Genomic DNA, 14,986 nt, shown 5'->3' with positions numbered 1-14,986 from the left:
AGTAGTTTTTGTTTTTTCCTGCTAAGTGTTGTGTGCCCTTTACTTTCTGCCGAAGCGACTTTATCACTCAAGTTGTTAGAGCTACATACCCGAAGTAGGGTCTTTCAGTATTTGTTACCCCGAACTGTTCCTTGGTACTTGGGGTAGTTTTATGGTATAGCCCAAGGTGGTTATCATAGTAAGCCCGAGCTGTATGCACCTGGGTTAAGTCGACGTAGGTTGTCCCTTATCGGGTTCAACTAGTATACCAAGGTGAGCTACGCTTCATAGGGTTCCCGCCCGAGCTGCCTTTGCCTTCAGTATTAATACTTAGCCTTTGCCGATGAAACGGTTAGGTCTTACATAGTGTCGAGGACTTAGTTAGCTCAGCGTTTTAGCCCTTAGGCTGAGGGAGTGACTTATAGCCCACTCTTGGAGTTCGCCTATGCCATGGAGGTGACTAGGTCTAATCGCACCGAGGCCTTCGTTAGTTTGGCATTTTGGCCCTTTGGTTGAGTGAGTGACTTATAGTCTACTTTTAGAGTTTGGCCATGCCATGGAGGCGACTAGGTCTTATCGCGCCGAGGTCTTCGTTAGCTTGGCATTTTGGCCCTTAGGTTCTGGGAGTGACTCGTGGTCTACTTAGTAGTTTATAGGTAATATTGCCTTAAGTTGACAATATTCCATGCTTGGGGTACTTGTTTCCCTTCTAGGGTTTCGAGCTCGTATGTTCCTTCCTCGAGCACCAACTTTACTTGGTAGGGTCCTTCCCAATTTGGCCCGAGCTTACCAACACCAGGCTCAGGTACCATAACTTTATGAAGGACCAAGTCACCAACGCGGAGGTTTCGCTTCTTGACCCTGGCGTTATAGTACCGAGCTACTCTTGCTGGTAGGTCGCAGTCTTAATATTTGCGAGGTCCCGTACTTCGTCAAGTAGGTTGAGGTTGGTCCGCAGATCATCTTCATTTTCCTTGTCATCATACGCTTCTAGTCGTAGCAAGGGAACCTCGATCTCGGCTGGGATGACTGCTTCAGTGCCATAGGTGAGGTTGAAGGGAGTCTCGCCTGTAGCGGTTTTCACTGTGGTCCGATAAGCCCATAGAACACTAGGTAGCTCGTCTGCCCATAGTCCTTTAGCTCGATCCAGGCGTGCCTTCAATTCACGGAGGTTAGCTCTGTTCGTGACTTCCGCTTTGCCGTTTGCTTGAGGATGTGCGACTAAGGTAAAGTTCTGTCGAATTCCCATGTCTTGGCACTAGTTCTGGATTTTAATGTTCTCGAACTGCTTACCATTGTTAGAGATCAGTACCCAAGGTAACCCGAAATGGCACACTATTCTTTTTCAAAAGAAGTTCTGTACGTTTTGAGTTGTGATTGTTATGAGAGGTTCAGCTTCTACCCACTTAGTGAAATAATCAACTGCTACCACTAAGAACCTCCTCTCACCTGTCGGTGGTGGAAACAGTCAGAGTATATTGATCCCCCACTGTGCAAAAGGCCATAGGCTAATGAGATACTTCAGGTAGGCGGCAGGTTGATAGTGGATATTGGCATGCTTCTGGCACTTGTCACACTTTCTGACGAGCTCGATCGCATCTGCTTTCATTGTTAGCAAGTAGTAGCCCTATCGTAGCATTTTTTGGGCGAAGGCCCTGCCCCCCAAGTGTTCGCCGCACAAGCCTTTATGAGTGTCACGGAGCACGAGCTCGGCTTCGGAAGGTCACAAGCAGCGTAGGTAGGGGAGCGTGTAAGATCTTCGGTATAGCCATTCATCTATTATGACATATTGGGCCACTTGACGCTCTACCTTTCTGGCGGCATTGCGATCCGTAGGAAGGGTCACGTGTAGTAGGAATCTCGCGAGTGGATCAATCCAGCTCGGCTCTGCTTGAACGACAGGAGTGACCTCCTCTGCCCCCCGAGAATGCTAGGCCGAGGTAGGTTCTCTATATACACGATTCTCATGGTATTATCACTAGTGGTGTTGGCTAACCGGGACAGGGCGTCAGCCTCAGCGTTCTTCGATCTCGGGATTTGCCTGATAAAGTGTGACTGGAAGTTGAGCAGAGCCTCTCTTACTTTGGCTAAGTAGGCGATTGTGGTTGGTTCGCGAGCTTCATATTCACCTGTGACTTGATTGACCACAATCTGAGAATCACTGCAGATGACGATATGCTTGGCTTTCACTTCCTTGGCGAGAGGCAGCTCGGATATTAACGCCTTGTACTCTGCTTCATTGTTGGATGACGCGAACTCGAAGCGTAGTGCATACTTCAGTTTTGTGACGCTTGGGCCGTACAAAATGATTCCGGCTCCGTTGCCCTGTTGGTTTGAAGACCGATCTACGTGAAGGATTCAGGGCTCCTCATCCCAATTCGCGCTTGGCCTAACTAAGAGAGATGCCACACCGGTTGCTACCTCACGGTGCTCGAGCTCAACCAACATGGGAACTTTGGGCTCGCCTAAGCTGAGGGTCTCATGCTCGATCGGCCTGGGAACTTCGGAGCTGAAAGTGCATTCCGTAACGAAGTCTGCCAAGGCTTGGGCCTTGATAGCAGTTCGTAGCTTGTATTGGAGGCCATACTCACTGAGCTCAACGGCCCACTTCGTCAGTCTATTGGAAACCTCGGGCTTGAGTACAACTTGCCTCAGAGGTTTATTGGCGAGGACGATGAAAGTGTGAGCTTGGAAGTATGGACAAAGCTTCCGGTTGCAATAACTAGTGCATAAGCCAACTTTTCTATCTCTGGATATCTCGTCTCTGATCCCTGCAACACTTTACTAACATAGTAGATAGGTCGTTGGACCCGGTCTACCTCTTTTATCAGTACCGAGCTGACCACCTCGTCACTTGCCGAGAGGTACAGCTCTAAAACATCGCCCTCCTCGTGCTGGGTTAAGACCGGTATATTAGCGATGTACCTTTTGAGCTCGTCGAACACGAGCTGGCACTCTTCGGTCCATTCAAAATCTTTGCTTTTAATTGCCAGAAAGTCAAGCAGCGATCTGCCGATTTAGACATGAAGCGGCTCAGAGCAGCTATTCGATCATTCAGCCTCTGAACCTCCTTCAGTTTCCGGGGTGGTCTCATGTCTAGGATGGCCTTTATTTTATCTGGGTTGGCCTCAATGTCGCGCCGGTTAACGATGTACCCAGGAATTTACCCGAGGTGACACTGAAGACACACTTATTAGGTTTCATTTACATGTTAAATTTACGCAAAATTTCAAAAACCGAAGACACACTTATTGGGGTCCTCCGTCGACGCCGGGATGGAGATAGTCTCTTATGTGGGTGCAGCTCACTCCTTGCACTGCTCTGTAGGTCGCTCCAGCTCGAGGTCGTCGGCCACCTTGACTTTCCCTTTGAGGGCGGCGATGTAGCACTTACGAGAATCAAGCTAGTCACCTCGCACTATCCCGATTCCAAAGTCCGTGGGGAACTTCATTGGAGACTACTGCACATAGGGCATGGGTGATTAGCCAACCTACGATGGCATTGTACGGGGAGGGGATTGCGACCACTAAGAAGTCGTGGTTGAGCCTCACAATGCTAGGCCAGGTGTCGACTTCCACAGGTACTGTAATCCTTCCCAAGGGCCTGACTTCCTCTCCGATGAAGCCTACCAAGGGAGTATTCGCGGGCTTCAGGTTGCATTCTTGGAGCTGGAGCTGGTCGAATGCTGCTTTGAAGAGGATATCTGCCGAGCTGCCGGAGTCGACAAGGACACGCCTGACTTCAAAGTCATTAATCTTTATCTTTATGACGAGCGCATCATCATGGGGGTAGTGGAGCCCGCGCGCATCGTCCTCTGTGAAGAAGATCAAATCTTTCATCCTTGGCCGCTTCGGGGGATTCTGTTCTTCCCTGGCAGCCTCGCGAGCTAATGTCTGAGCTGCAGCTGTGGTATAACCCGCGACAATCGAACCTCCGACAATCACGTGGATAGTCCTCCGAACTGGTCTCTCTTCCGGGGGCTGCCTCTGCGGTTGCTCTGCCCACCTACTGGATTCGGGAGCATCTCTACTCTGCTCCCCCTACTGATCTGCTTTATTATTATTATTATTTGTACAAAATTTCTCAAGTATCTGCGGCGGATGAGCTCCTCTATCTCGTTGTGGAGGTTTTTAGAATTTTTTATGCTATGACTGTGGTCTTTATGGAAACTACCATACAAATTTTATTTCTTACACTAGGATCTGCCTTCAGCCAAGGTGGCCACTTCACATACGGGGCGTGTAGTCCGTTCTTTTGGCTGTTGGAGCTCGGAAAGGCTAACTCAGCCTTGCCCCCCGAGTTGGGTCTTTTTTCTTCTTACCGTCCCCTTGAATCAAGGACTCGCCTTCACTTTTTCTCTTCTCGAGTGCACTTGCGTTCTTTTGGTTGATTTTCTCCTTTGTCCCTATAAACTAATCTGCGAGCTTGAGGAACTCGGTCACAATTTTGGGGTGATTAACAACCACATGCCACTTGAATTCTTTATGGGTAATGCCTCGCTTGGCCGCGGTGAGACAAACTACGGGGTTCAGATCAGGTATTTGCAAACAAGCGTCTTTGAACCACTTGATATAACTCCAAATGGACTCCCCTTCCTTCTGGACTATGCCAAGGAGGCTTTCTTGAGTTCTTGGGCACCTCTTGTTGGTGACAAAGTGGGAGGTGAAGACTTGCACGAACTGCACTCAAATTCTTATCGATTCGGGCACAAGGTTTCGGTACCATGTATGGGCCACCTCTTTAAAGGTGGTGGGGAAAGCCATGCACATACAGGATTCACTGGCCCTTGCTAGGTGCATCTGGAACTGGAAGGCATCAACATGGTTGATTCAGAGGGGAAGGAACTGAAAGGAGAGGAGTAGCTTTTACTTCATTTGAGCTTACCTCCTCCTTACCCTTGAGCTCGGGCAGGACGCGGGTAACAGTTTGGTGAGCTCATCGGTGCCTCCACTGCTACTTCGTCGGCTCGGCGTTGGTGCTGCTTGATTCAGTATTACCGAGTTCGATGAGCTCGGACTGCTAATGAGGGGTGTGAACCGAAGGGCCCTGCCTGTAATCTGTGGCTAAGACCTCAAACTGGTTTTCAACGAGTGGGAGCTCGAATTGAGAGTGTTGAGGCGATGTGGGCCTGACCGGCAGGGAGGTCCCTGACCTGCCTGCAAGCTGCGAAGCGGAGGTGATTGGTCTCTCCTTCCTGCCGTGGGACGAGGCTTGGCTTTTGGAAGGATTCTGGGTTTGAAAGGCCTCTCCTCGGAGAGGACGTTCAATTCGACAGGAGGGCTTGGCTTGCTTCATGGCCGGATGTCGTGGGGGAAGCGGCTACTGGGCCTGAGGCAGTGAAGGGAATTGCTGTTGGTACTGGTATTGAGAAACTTGATGCAACACTTGCTGCTGGTGAAGTTGAAACTGCTGGAATTGTTGCATTTGATCTTGCATGGCTCGCATGCACTGCACCAGGTCGTCGAACTGGTTTTCATTGATCACTGGGGGAACAACGAAAGGTTCAGTGAAGGTTGCTCTAACCATGGAAGGGAGTGGAGTGTTCACAGGTGCCACTGTTAGAGGCACATTCAGGCTGGGAACTCCGTCCACAGAGAGGGGGACGTTGAACTGTCCAATGCTGACAGTGGGGAGCTGGAGTTGCTCCCCTAAAGCGTTCTGGTCGGCACCACGTCCGGCATTACTAGAGGAAGCCATGAAAGTTGAGTTCTTAGAGAAAGTTGCAGAGATTAGAGGAAGGATTTTTGAAGCATTCCCACAGACGGCGCAAAATGATGTAGCGCAATCCGGGCACTCCTAGTTGGCGGACGCTTGGCTCCTAACTGGCGACAGACGGTACCTGAGAAGAGGAAGGTGAAGGATTCCTAGGGAGCTCGCTCGGTGGGAATACTCCGATGCTTAAGTTAGATTACTTGGGAGAGTTGTAAGGGATGCAAAGAGTGCAGATAGCGCTAGATCAGTAAAATTCAAGATATTTTCGTCCCTTCGACCCTGGGGCCTTTAAATGCAGATGTTCTTGTCAAATCGGGTGTAACCGCCACTGGCCCTCTGTCACACCTGTTATTTGCCAAGGCTGCACAGGTAACTGTTGCAGAGTACTACCCAATCGGATGAGAGACACAACCCGGAAAGGACAGACACACCACCATCTGTCGAGAGACGTGGGTGCAGTCTACTAGGCTGGCAAGGACTGCATTGTCAGTCAGGAGACGTGATGTAGTTTGAGGGTACTGTCTCGTTAGATAAGAAGCTTCCTGAGAACATTGCGTCGCTTAACAACGAGCTGCTTTGTAGCGAGCTACCTAATAGCGAGCTGCCTTGTAGAGAGCTCCTGAATGTATCCAGAGGTTATTCCGCCTGAGGTTGCTTTTGGGGCAGTTTTCTTACCTAAGTATTGGAGCGAGCTAATTCTCTAAGCTCGCAAGCTGGGATAGACTTGGCTTGGAGTCTTCTCTTTCCACATACTGGGGTCCTTGAGCTTGCACTATAGCGAACCCATTCTGTGGTGAGCTGTAATGTAGCAAGCTGTCCTATGAGGACTTTAATGAGCTCGTTACTCAGTTGTAGCCAGGCTGTCATGCTGAGTTGTTGCTTATGTTGAGTCACATCCACGTGTCGCCTTCTTAGGAGGTCGGGTCAAATCACCCTCCATCACAGTGGTCAATGGACAATCAATGAATGAAATATAGAAAATGGAATAAAATATAAAAAATATAAAACAATTATAAATTGAAAATAACAAACTACATTGTTGAAAAAATAAGAACTAATATAAATAAAATTGAAAAAAATACAATAATTGAAATGATGAAATATTGAGTATACAAAAGAATAAAAAAATATTGAATTTATCATATTTATTCAAGTTCAACTTCCACCCACATCTTCATATAATCATCTCCTTGATTGTCATCATTTGCTTCAAGTGAAACATTAGGTGTAATGTCATATCTTCCCTTGTCTTGTAATCCATTTTCAGCATTCAACCATCTTTAAAGAAGATGCACGTCTCTAGACTTTCATCATTCATACAACTTCTTTTGTTGTTCAGCACCCTTATACCTACATTAAAACAAGACTCCGATGGAACTGTACGCAACAACGGGATTAGTAGATCACGTGTCATGGCGGCAAGGACTGGATAGTTTTTTCATGTCCTTTCCACCAAGCTAAAATATCAAAATTATCCCATCCCTCATTGCCATAGTAATCAATTAGGCTATGTTTAATTTAAAGGAAAAGGTAAGGAAAGGAAGGGAAAGGTAGGGAAACCTTTACAAGCCTTGTATAAATTTTCCTATCTTCCCCTTCCTTCCCCAACCTTTTCCTTCAAACCAAACATAACCTTAAAGTAAAAACACTTGCTCGTAAATAAAAATTAAGTTTAGTAAATGAACATGCTGATGAACTGGTAATAGATTTCTGCCTCTTATGTAGTAGAAACCAAATTTTGTCTCCACTATTGGAAATGGAACTAACTATTTCAGAAGTAGAACTTGCACCTGTACAAGATTTCTTATGCCCACCCACTTGAGAGATTCATATAAACTATACATTTCAAATAATAAATTATTAAGTTCTATTTTATTTCCAACTTCAATATTCATATTTTCGCAATATGAATCAAGTAAAATTTCTAAACCATCTTTCCTAATCCTAGGATCTAATATTACAACTAAGCAATAAAGGGGAGAAATTTTCTCCCAATATTTTTTAAATTTATTTTTTGTTATTTCAATAATACTTTGAAATTGGGAATTTTTCCAATATTTTTCAAAATATTCACTAATTATAAATAATTGATTAACTAAAAGACAACTAGTTGAGTAATAAACACCTAAAAGTTCATTAGTTGTATCATAAGAAAATTTGTAAAAATCTTTTATACAAATCGCCATTTCCCAATCTTCCTCAAGTATAGGATCATGTCATTTTTGCATTATAAAAATTATTAAGAATTTGTTTGTATGCAATACAACTTTATAACATTGAATAGGTAGAATTCCATCTATGTTGAAATCTAACGCAGAATGTTTATATTTTAAACTACAATTTTGACATAAATATTTAAATTCTTGTTTTCTTGCTTTAGAACTTTTAATATATATTATACAATTTATAATTTTAGAAATATGATGAGAAATAATATTTAAAGCATCTTGAATACATAAATTTAAAATGTGACATGCACATCATTATTACTAGCATTATCAAAACTAAGAGAAAAAAGTTTATTTTCAATTCCATAAATATGTAAAGTATTTAAAATACTTGTAGCAATAATTGGGCCAATATGTGACCTTTCAAGCCTAGTAAAACTTAAAATTCTTTTATGTAAAAGTTATTTTTCGTCAATAAAATGACCGGTAACACAAATATAACTTATGTTAAATCTAGATGTCCAAACATCAGAAGCAATTGTAATTTTAGAATTAATATTTAATGAAATAAAATTTAAATTTTGCTTATATGAATAAAAAAAATTTAAGCATCTATTCTAATAGTATTTTAGAAACTTTTTTAAAATTTGGATTTAAAGATCTATGTAAAAAATTTTTCAAGTTTAGTATTTTCATCTAATAAAAATGAATGTTCAGTATGCACAATATATTTTGCTAAATCTTGCCTTATTTTTTCTTGGGAATATTTAGAAGTACCAAAAATATCACTTCCTATTTGTCTTTGTGATGTTTCTTTCCATTCTTCTTCTTTCATCAAATGGTGTTTCAAATGTCTGCCCAAGTGGCCAGTACCACCACTACTACTATAGCTAAAGCCATTTTTACATTTTTGACAAATGACTTTTTTCCCTTCCCCTCAACCTCCTCTATTTTAAATATTGTCCATACCGGGCTAATCAACCTAGTGTTCTCCTTTTTCTTTCGCCTACCTCAAGTAGCAGTACTAGGGGTGGGAACGTCAGTAATATTAGCAACAGCATCCATATCGACACTAATACTATCATATTACGACTGAACATCAACATCGTCGACATTGACTATGTTGGGGAATTGGTGTTGAGATCGAGAAGAGGAGTTGGCCTTTTTTTTTAATTATAAAAAAATAAAAATTTATTTAATTACACTTACCCGAGTTTCCATTTTGTAATTTCAACTTGATTTCAACGATTGAAGCCTCCAAGTCTCCCAACTTACTAACTTGAGATACCCGAGCAAAACTTCTTTTTATTGAAACTTGAATCAAGTTGAAAATTAAAGAGTAGAGAGAGTATGAGAGTATATGTGAGAGATGTATGAGACTAAGAGACCAAGAGAGTATGAGAATTGGTGTGAAGAGACTGGTGGAGGATAATGCTATTTATAAGAATTGAAAATAATTAAATTCCCCAAAATACCGTAAAAACTAGATTTTTTTAGTTATTAGGAGAGATATTTTGGTCATTGTAAAGTCATTTATTATTTTACCTAAATAACCCCCTAAACTAGCTGTTATATAATTATTGGGGGCATTATTGTTATTTTATCTCTCCTTAAAGCCAAAATACATAAATGCCCCCCTTATATAGTTGTTTATAGCTATTGGGGGTATTTTTGTAAACCCCCAAAAAAAGTTGAAACTAGCTATTGGGGGTCTCCAATGATTAGTTCTCTAGATGAGCCGAGCACAGCCCATCCACATAAAACTCCCAGCACGACCCATCAGCCCATACAATGTGCTGGGCCGATTGAAACCTCTAATAAAAAGGCAATATAATTATTGATAAAAAATAAATAAAAAGGCAATAGAACCTAACACCATGAAAGCCCCTCAAAGGCGCCCCACAGCCCATCTCCCTCGTGCATTGAAAAAATTTATTGGGCCAACAAGTCGGAAAAACAATGTATTTCCATTTGGTAACATATAGACAAATGGACGAAAAGACCCTTTATTTGAAAAACAAAGAAGACTTAAAATTTATGAACTTTGCAATGAGGATTCTTATAATTAAGAAGCAAGAACAAAACCAACCAAAAAAAGCTAACCAAGGTTTTTCATATCGAAACAGACAACGAACCAATCAAGGGTCTGGTTTTTGGGTCAAACGGCACGATCATTTGAACCGAATGGACAGTTCGTTCTAACAAAAAATAAAAAAATAAATAATAAAAAATAACTAAAAACCATTGGACGGTTCGACCTCCCTAATCAATGATTTACTAACCAAATCAATGATTTTTGATAACAGGGTAAATTAATTTTTATATAAGTTGGGGAGGCTTCTATATGGGGAGAATGACACGTTCAGATGATTCATACGCCACATTATTCACGCATGGGGAAAGTTTGAGGCCCACTTGTTGATAGGATGGGCAGGTGTGATAAGTGGGTTGTAAAGTGATTGTCTCAATGTACACGTGGTGGAGCTCAAATGTCCTCTAGTGCGGCCCGTGTCGATGGAGTTTACTTTCTTACCCATACACGTTAACTCGTAAGCTGAGTTGTCCTTTGTGACTACTGCTGACCAAGTAGCTCGGGCAAGGTGATTACCCGATCATTCAAGGTGAGTAATAGACAAGTTCATGATCTGGGTTGGGGGTAAGGTTTGTCTCAATATTAATAGAATATACTCAGTTCTGAGCTCGGCCTAACCCTTATGTAAAATTTAAAGCTCAGGTTTGAGCTTAAGCCTGATCAGAAAATTAGAAAAAGATTTATTTATTTTTATTTAATAAAAACTGTTTTATTTATATTAAAAGATCTTAAAACCTAAAAAATAATAAAAGATCTCATTGTTACTTGAAAAAAAGATAAAAATAATAAAGGAAAAAATATATTATATATATTTTATTATATAAAATATATATTTATTATATAAATATATTATCAAGTGGGGTTCGAGTTTGGATCAAACTTTTTGGAGAAAGCATGAGCTTGGCTTGAAAAAGGTCGGGCCCAATCTTTTAGGCCTAAGCCTGAGCCTATGGTTTTGATATCTTGTCCAAACTCGAATTAGATCAAATTGGGCCACGCTGGCCCATCAAACTATTCGGCCCATGAACAGGTCTTGTAAATAAAATTTAAATTTAATAAATGAACTTGTTGTCGAAGCATTACATTTTTACAACAGTAGAATTTTTATTATTTCATGATACTTTATTATAAAGTTATTTATCACTTTATCCAAAATATCCCTCCAAACTAATATGTTATATAGTTATTGGGGATCATTTGTCTCATTCTCTTTTCCCTGCCCAAAGCCAAAATGCATAAATACTCCTTCTATATAAGGGTATTTTTGTAAAAAAAATAAAAAAAAAATAAAAAAGGCTGAAATTAGTCGTTGGGTTCCAACCCCAAAGGCTAGTTCATCGGGCAAGTGTAGCCCGATACGGGTCCGCCGGCCATGCAGACATAGGCCGCGAGCGGCACGTACGGTCGTACCGTGCCATGCCGGGCCGGTCCAAATTCGGGCCGCCCGATTGATTTGAGCTTTCGAAAGGAATTTATAAAATTATTATATTTTTATTAAAAAATAAAAAATTACATTTAAAAGCTTTTCAGAGAGGGAGAGTGCCTATCGAAAGTACGTCGTGTAAAAAAATTCAATTTTCACCTCACCTGTGACGAGTTTTGGGCAAAGACGACGGCTACGGAGGAAGCTAACCGACAGGACGGAGCCAGTTGAGCAGCAGCAGCGGGGGTCGGCTAACCGTCAAAATAAGAGACGACGAGTGATGAGAATGACAATGACTGTAACGTAGCGAAAGGAGAACCGACAATATCATTGATGTCGGGCAGCGTGTGCAGCAATAATTGGGTCTCCGGCCAAGTGGCAAACTTCACCTTCAGTCTGCATCAGATTCCTCGGGCTCTCCTCTCTCTCTCTCTCATCGTACGTTGTTGGTGTTGTTGCCGGATTTCTCGGTCGCCGTGATATCTGGTGGGATACTAACAGCATTTTGTGACCACGGAGGGACAGAGAATAGGTGGGTGTCCAAAAGAGTGGAAGCAATTTTAGCATGTCTCGTACTCTCTGCTCGGTAGCTCTCCTGCAAGCAAACATGTATTTGGAAATAACAGAAACTCCCCACCCTCCTCTCTCTCTTTCGCAAGTCTCAACCCCCCATCAAGCAGACTAGCACGAGAGAGAGAGAGAGAAGCTTCTGTCATGCCGACCTGATCAGACCTGACTTGTCCTGATGAGTGATCAGCCGGGCAAGCGCCGCAGCTCTGGGGGTGGGGCTTGACTTGAATAAAACTACTGCAAATCGACTCGTGTTGGATTTTCACGGGTCCTCGACCTCGTCCTCTACCTTCATACATTTATATAGTGGGATTCGCCTGCCACGCGCGGCTCCAACCCCTAACCAAAATCCAAACGTCTCACGTCTCTTACGTCGCTTTCTCTGTTTCTCAACTTCCCCCTCTGATCTGCACCACAGTAGTTCAGAACATACGAACTACTGTGGTCTACCGCTCTAGACCGGTTAATATGGTTAGGCCCCGGATTTAGAGCTTCAACCCCTGTTTACGGCTGTAACAGGAGCGGATTCAAATTGCTTCCGGTCACTTTCGGATTTGATTCGATTGTTAAAATTTGAGACCTGGATTGGATTCAGATCAATTGGCCGGCTTTGGATTAATTCCGAACCCTTTCATGTTTCTTGAATTTATTTTTAAAATTTTTAAAGTAAATTTAAAAATACCGATTTAAACATATTCTCCATTAGTCAAACGTCACCTGTGAACTTAAAATAAATTGAAAAAATCTTATTTTGTCCTTTTAATAGACAATACTTTTGTTTTAAAAATATGAAACTGCAGTTGCCTACAACCAAAAAATCACACCAGGTTAGGCTTCTTACAAATTAAAATTCAGTAAACATGATTTTATTTTATCATGTTTACCGATTAAAACGGGAGAATGAAAATTCATTGCAGGGCCAGAATTCTTAGGCCCCAAATTACTGTCGACTCGAAATTGATATTAATTCATTCATGAGCGAGCATTGATGTATAAAATGAGGGTATTTCACATTTTAAATGTTTATAGGTAATTTATCCGTACTTTTCTGTGATTAAAACCCAGTTGGTGCAACTATAATCATGATGACACAATGGTACGAATAATATGGTTTGAAGAATTATTCTGTTTTGACTTAATGTGCATTTAATCAATTAACTAGACCATAAAGGTAACGTTAGTCAATTGCACGATAAATAATAAGAATAATATTAATCAATTTTTAAACAGTAAAAATACACTTAGTCAATCAGTTAAACCATAAGGATAGATTAAAAAATTTACTCCAATATTTTTACCACTGAAGGTTTATTTAAACGAACAATAACAGTATATACACTTAAATTTAACCTAACATTGAATAAATGACTGTTTGAACCATGATATGCTCATCACCCAGATGAATAGCACAAAACACAGCTATTCATGATAAGACTGGCAAAATAATCAATAATCTGAAACCAGAGGTTTTATATCAGGTTGCATGTTTTTTCCAGAAGAGATATTCTCTTCAACTGTTCAATCCAAGTGAACCATGAAACCCAGCTTAAACGAATAACAGTATAATACATCCATATATAAGAATTATTCTCTTCATCGTTTTTTCTTTTTTCTTTTTTGTTCAAATTACGCTTTTATTACTCACAACCTAACAGTAAGAACAAAAAGACTTTTAAAGGATGGAAATTAGAAATCATATACAGACGAACTGGTTTTATTTTATCTTTGGTACGTTTTTAAAAATTAAAAAAAATAAATAAAAGATAAAAGAGTCATAAAATATATGCTTTAAGTCCATTTTAAAACGTCAATGTATCTTTTGAGTATCAACTTCTGAAAATTGAGGAAAAATGAAAAAAAATATTAATCTTTTTTATATATTAATGGATTTATTGTTAATGAAGTTTAGATTGAGTCCATTGATGGCACCAAAAATTGATCCCACCATCAAAATCACAGGATCGGGCCCATATCGTATTTGTTGCATGAGTCTCGTCAGTCGTCAGGAAGATCTACAAATTAGAATAGTGAAGTTGATCAAACAATTCGAAATGATATTTGTGGGTCACCTAAGCTAAATTTGACGGTGAAGAAAGACCACCTTTTGTAGCTTTATTGGTCCCACACAACCAGAGCCCAACCCTGCTGTTGGAAATCAGAATCACCATGGTCTTGTCAATGACGCCGAACAATCAGTAGCATAGTATATATGGTGCTATAGTACTCTGAGAAGACAGAAACACTTGTATGGGAATCACCATAAAGACAACAAAACTTCTTTCCTTGTTGACAGCTGACATGAGTATGACCCACTCTACATACCATTAGCCACTAAGAATAGTGAAGGAGAAAATAATAGTGAAGTTGCGTTCTGATTTTTAGTTTGCGGTATTTGAATCTTCAATGAGAACTTCTAATAGTTATCCTTTTGTCACATTCAAATTAAAGTTCAATTGCTTGAACTCAATCTAATACTTTCAGTTTGACCTGTAAGGCAAGCATTGAATATCAGTAAGTGGCTGGATTCTGCTGACTAGCAAATATGTAGAACAATAAAAAAAAAAAAAAAAATCTTTTGTACATGTTTATGATCAGTGTGATATGGGTCAGGATGGAACCGGCAATGTAATGGCAGCAACATGGAGCATGTTTCTACCCAGACCTTTTACTCGACCCGAATAATAGAAACTTTATACAATCAAATTATAAATAGTTGTATACATGTCAAGAGAAATGCATAAAGAAACAGTCGTATGTAGTGGGCATTGAATTGGAAATTACTATAAGTGGGTGTTCGGGGGCTTTGTTTTTTGGGATTTTGAGAGAGTGAAACTTTTCTATTAACCAAGAAATTAATGTTCTTTTTCAAATTTATGTAATGATAAAGAAATGTTTATTTTCTTATTTATCACTTGTTCGGATAAGTGGTACCCATCTCATAGGTGGATAAATTAACTTTTCCATCTCAGAAAAATTTGTATACACTTGGATGAGACAAAAATACCTCTTTCCATAATAGAATTTTTATGATTAAAATAATCA

At 40.8% G+C, this 14,986-nt stretch overlaps 1 long non-coding RNA gene across 1 annotated transcript; it reads right to left on the bottom strand.

The window, feature by feature from the left end:
- Nucleotides 1-6,773: 6,773 nt before the first annotated feature.
- LOC148851071 (uncharacterized) lies at nucleotides 6,774-12,218 on the bottom strand. The gene is made up of 2 exons (XR_016099609.1): nucleotides 11,539-12,218; nucleotides 6,774-7,068 (listed from the first exon to the last, which is right to left on the bottom strand). It is a non-coding gene; the product is annotated as an uncharacterized LOC148851071 (long non-coding RNA).
- Between the last annotated feature and the right edge of the window lie 2,768 nt (nucleotides 12,219-14,986).

The sequence above is a fragment of the Nelumbo lutea genome, chromosome 5, assembly GCF_056320005.1.
Source record: "Nelumbo lutea isolate HS-2025 chromosome 5, American lotus-T2T, whole genome shotgun sequence".
NCBI classification, from domain to species: Eukaryota; Viridiplantae; Streptophyta; class Magnoliopsida; order Proteales; family Nelumbonaceae; genus Nelumbo; species Nelumbo lutea.
Note: the sequence above shows the minus strand (reverse complement) of the source record. Positions and strands in the feature narration are given on the sequence as shown.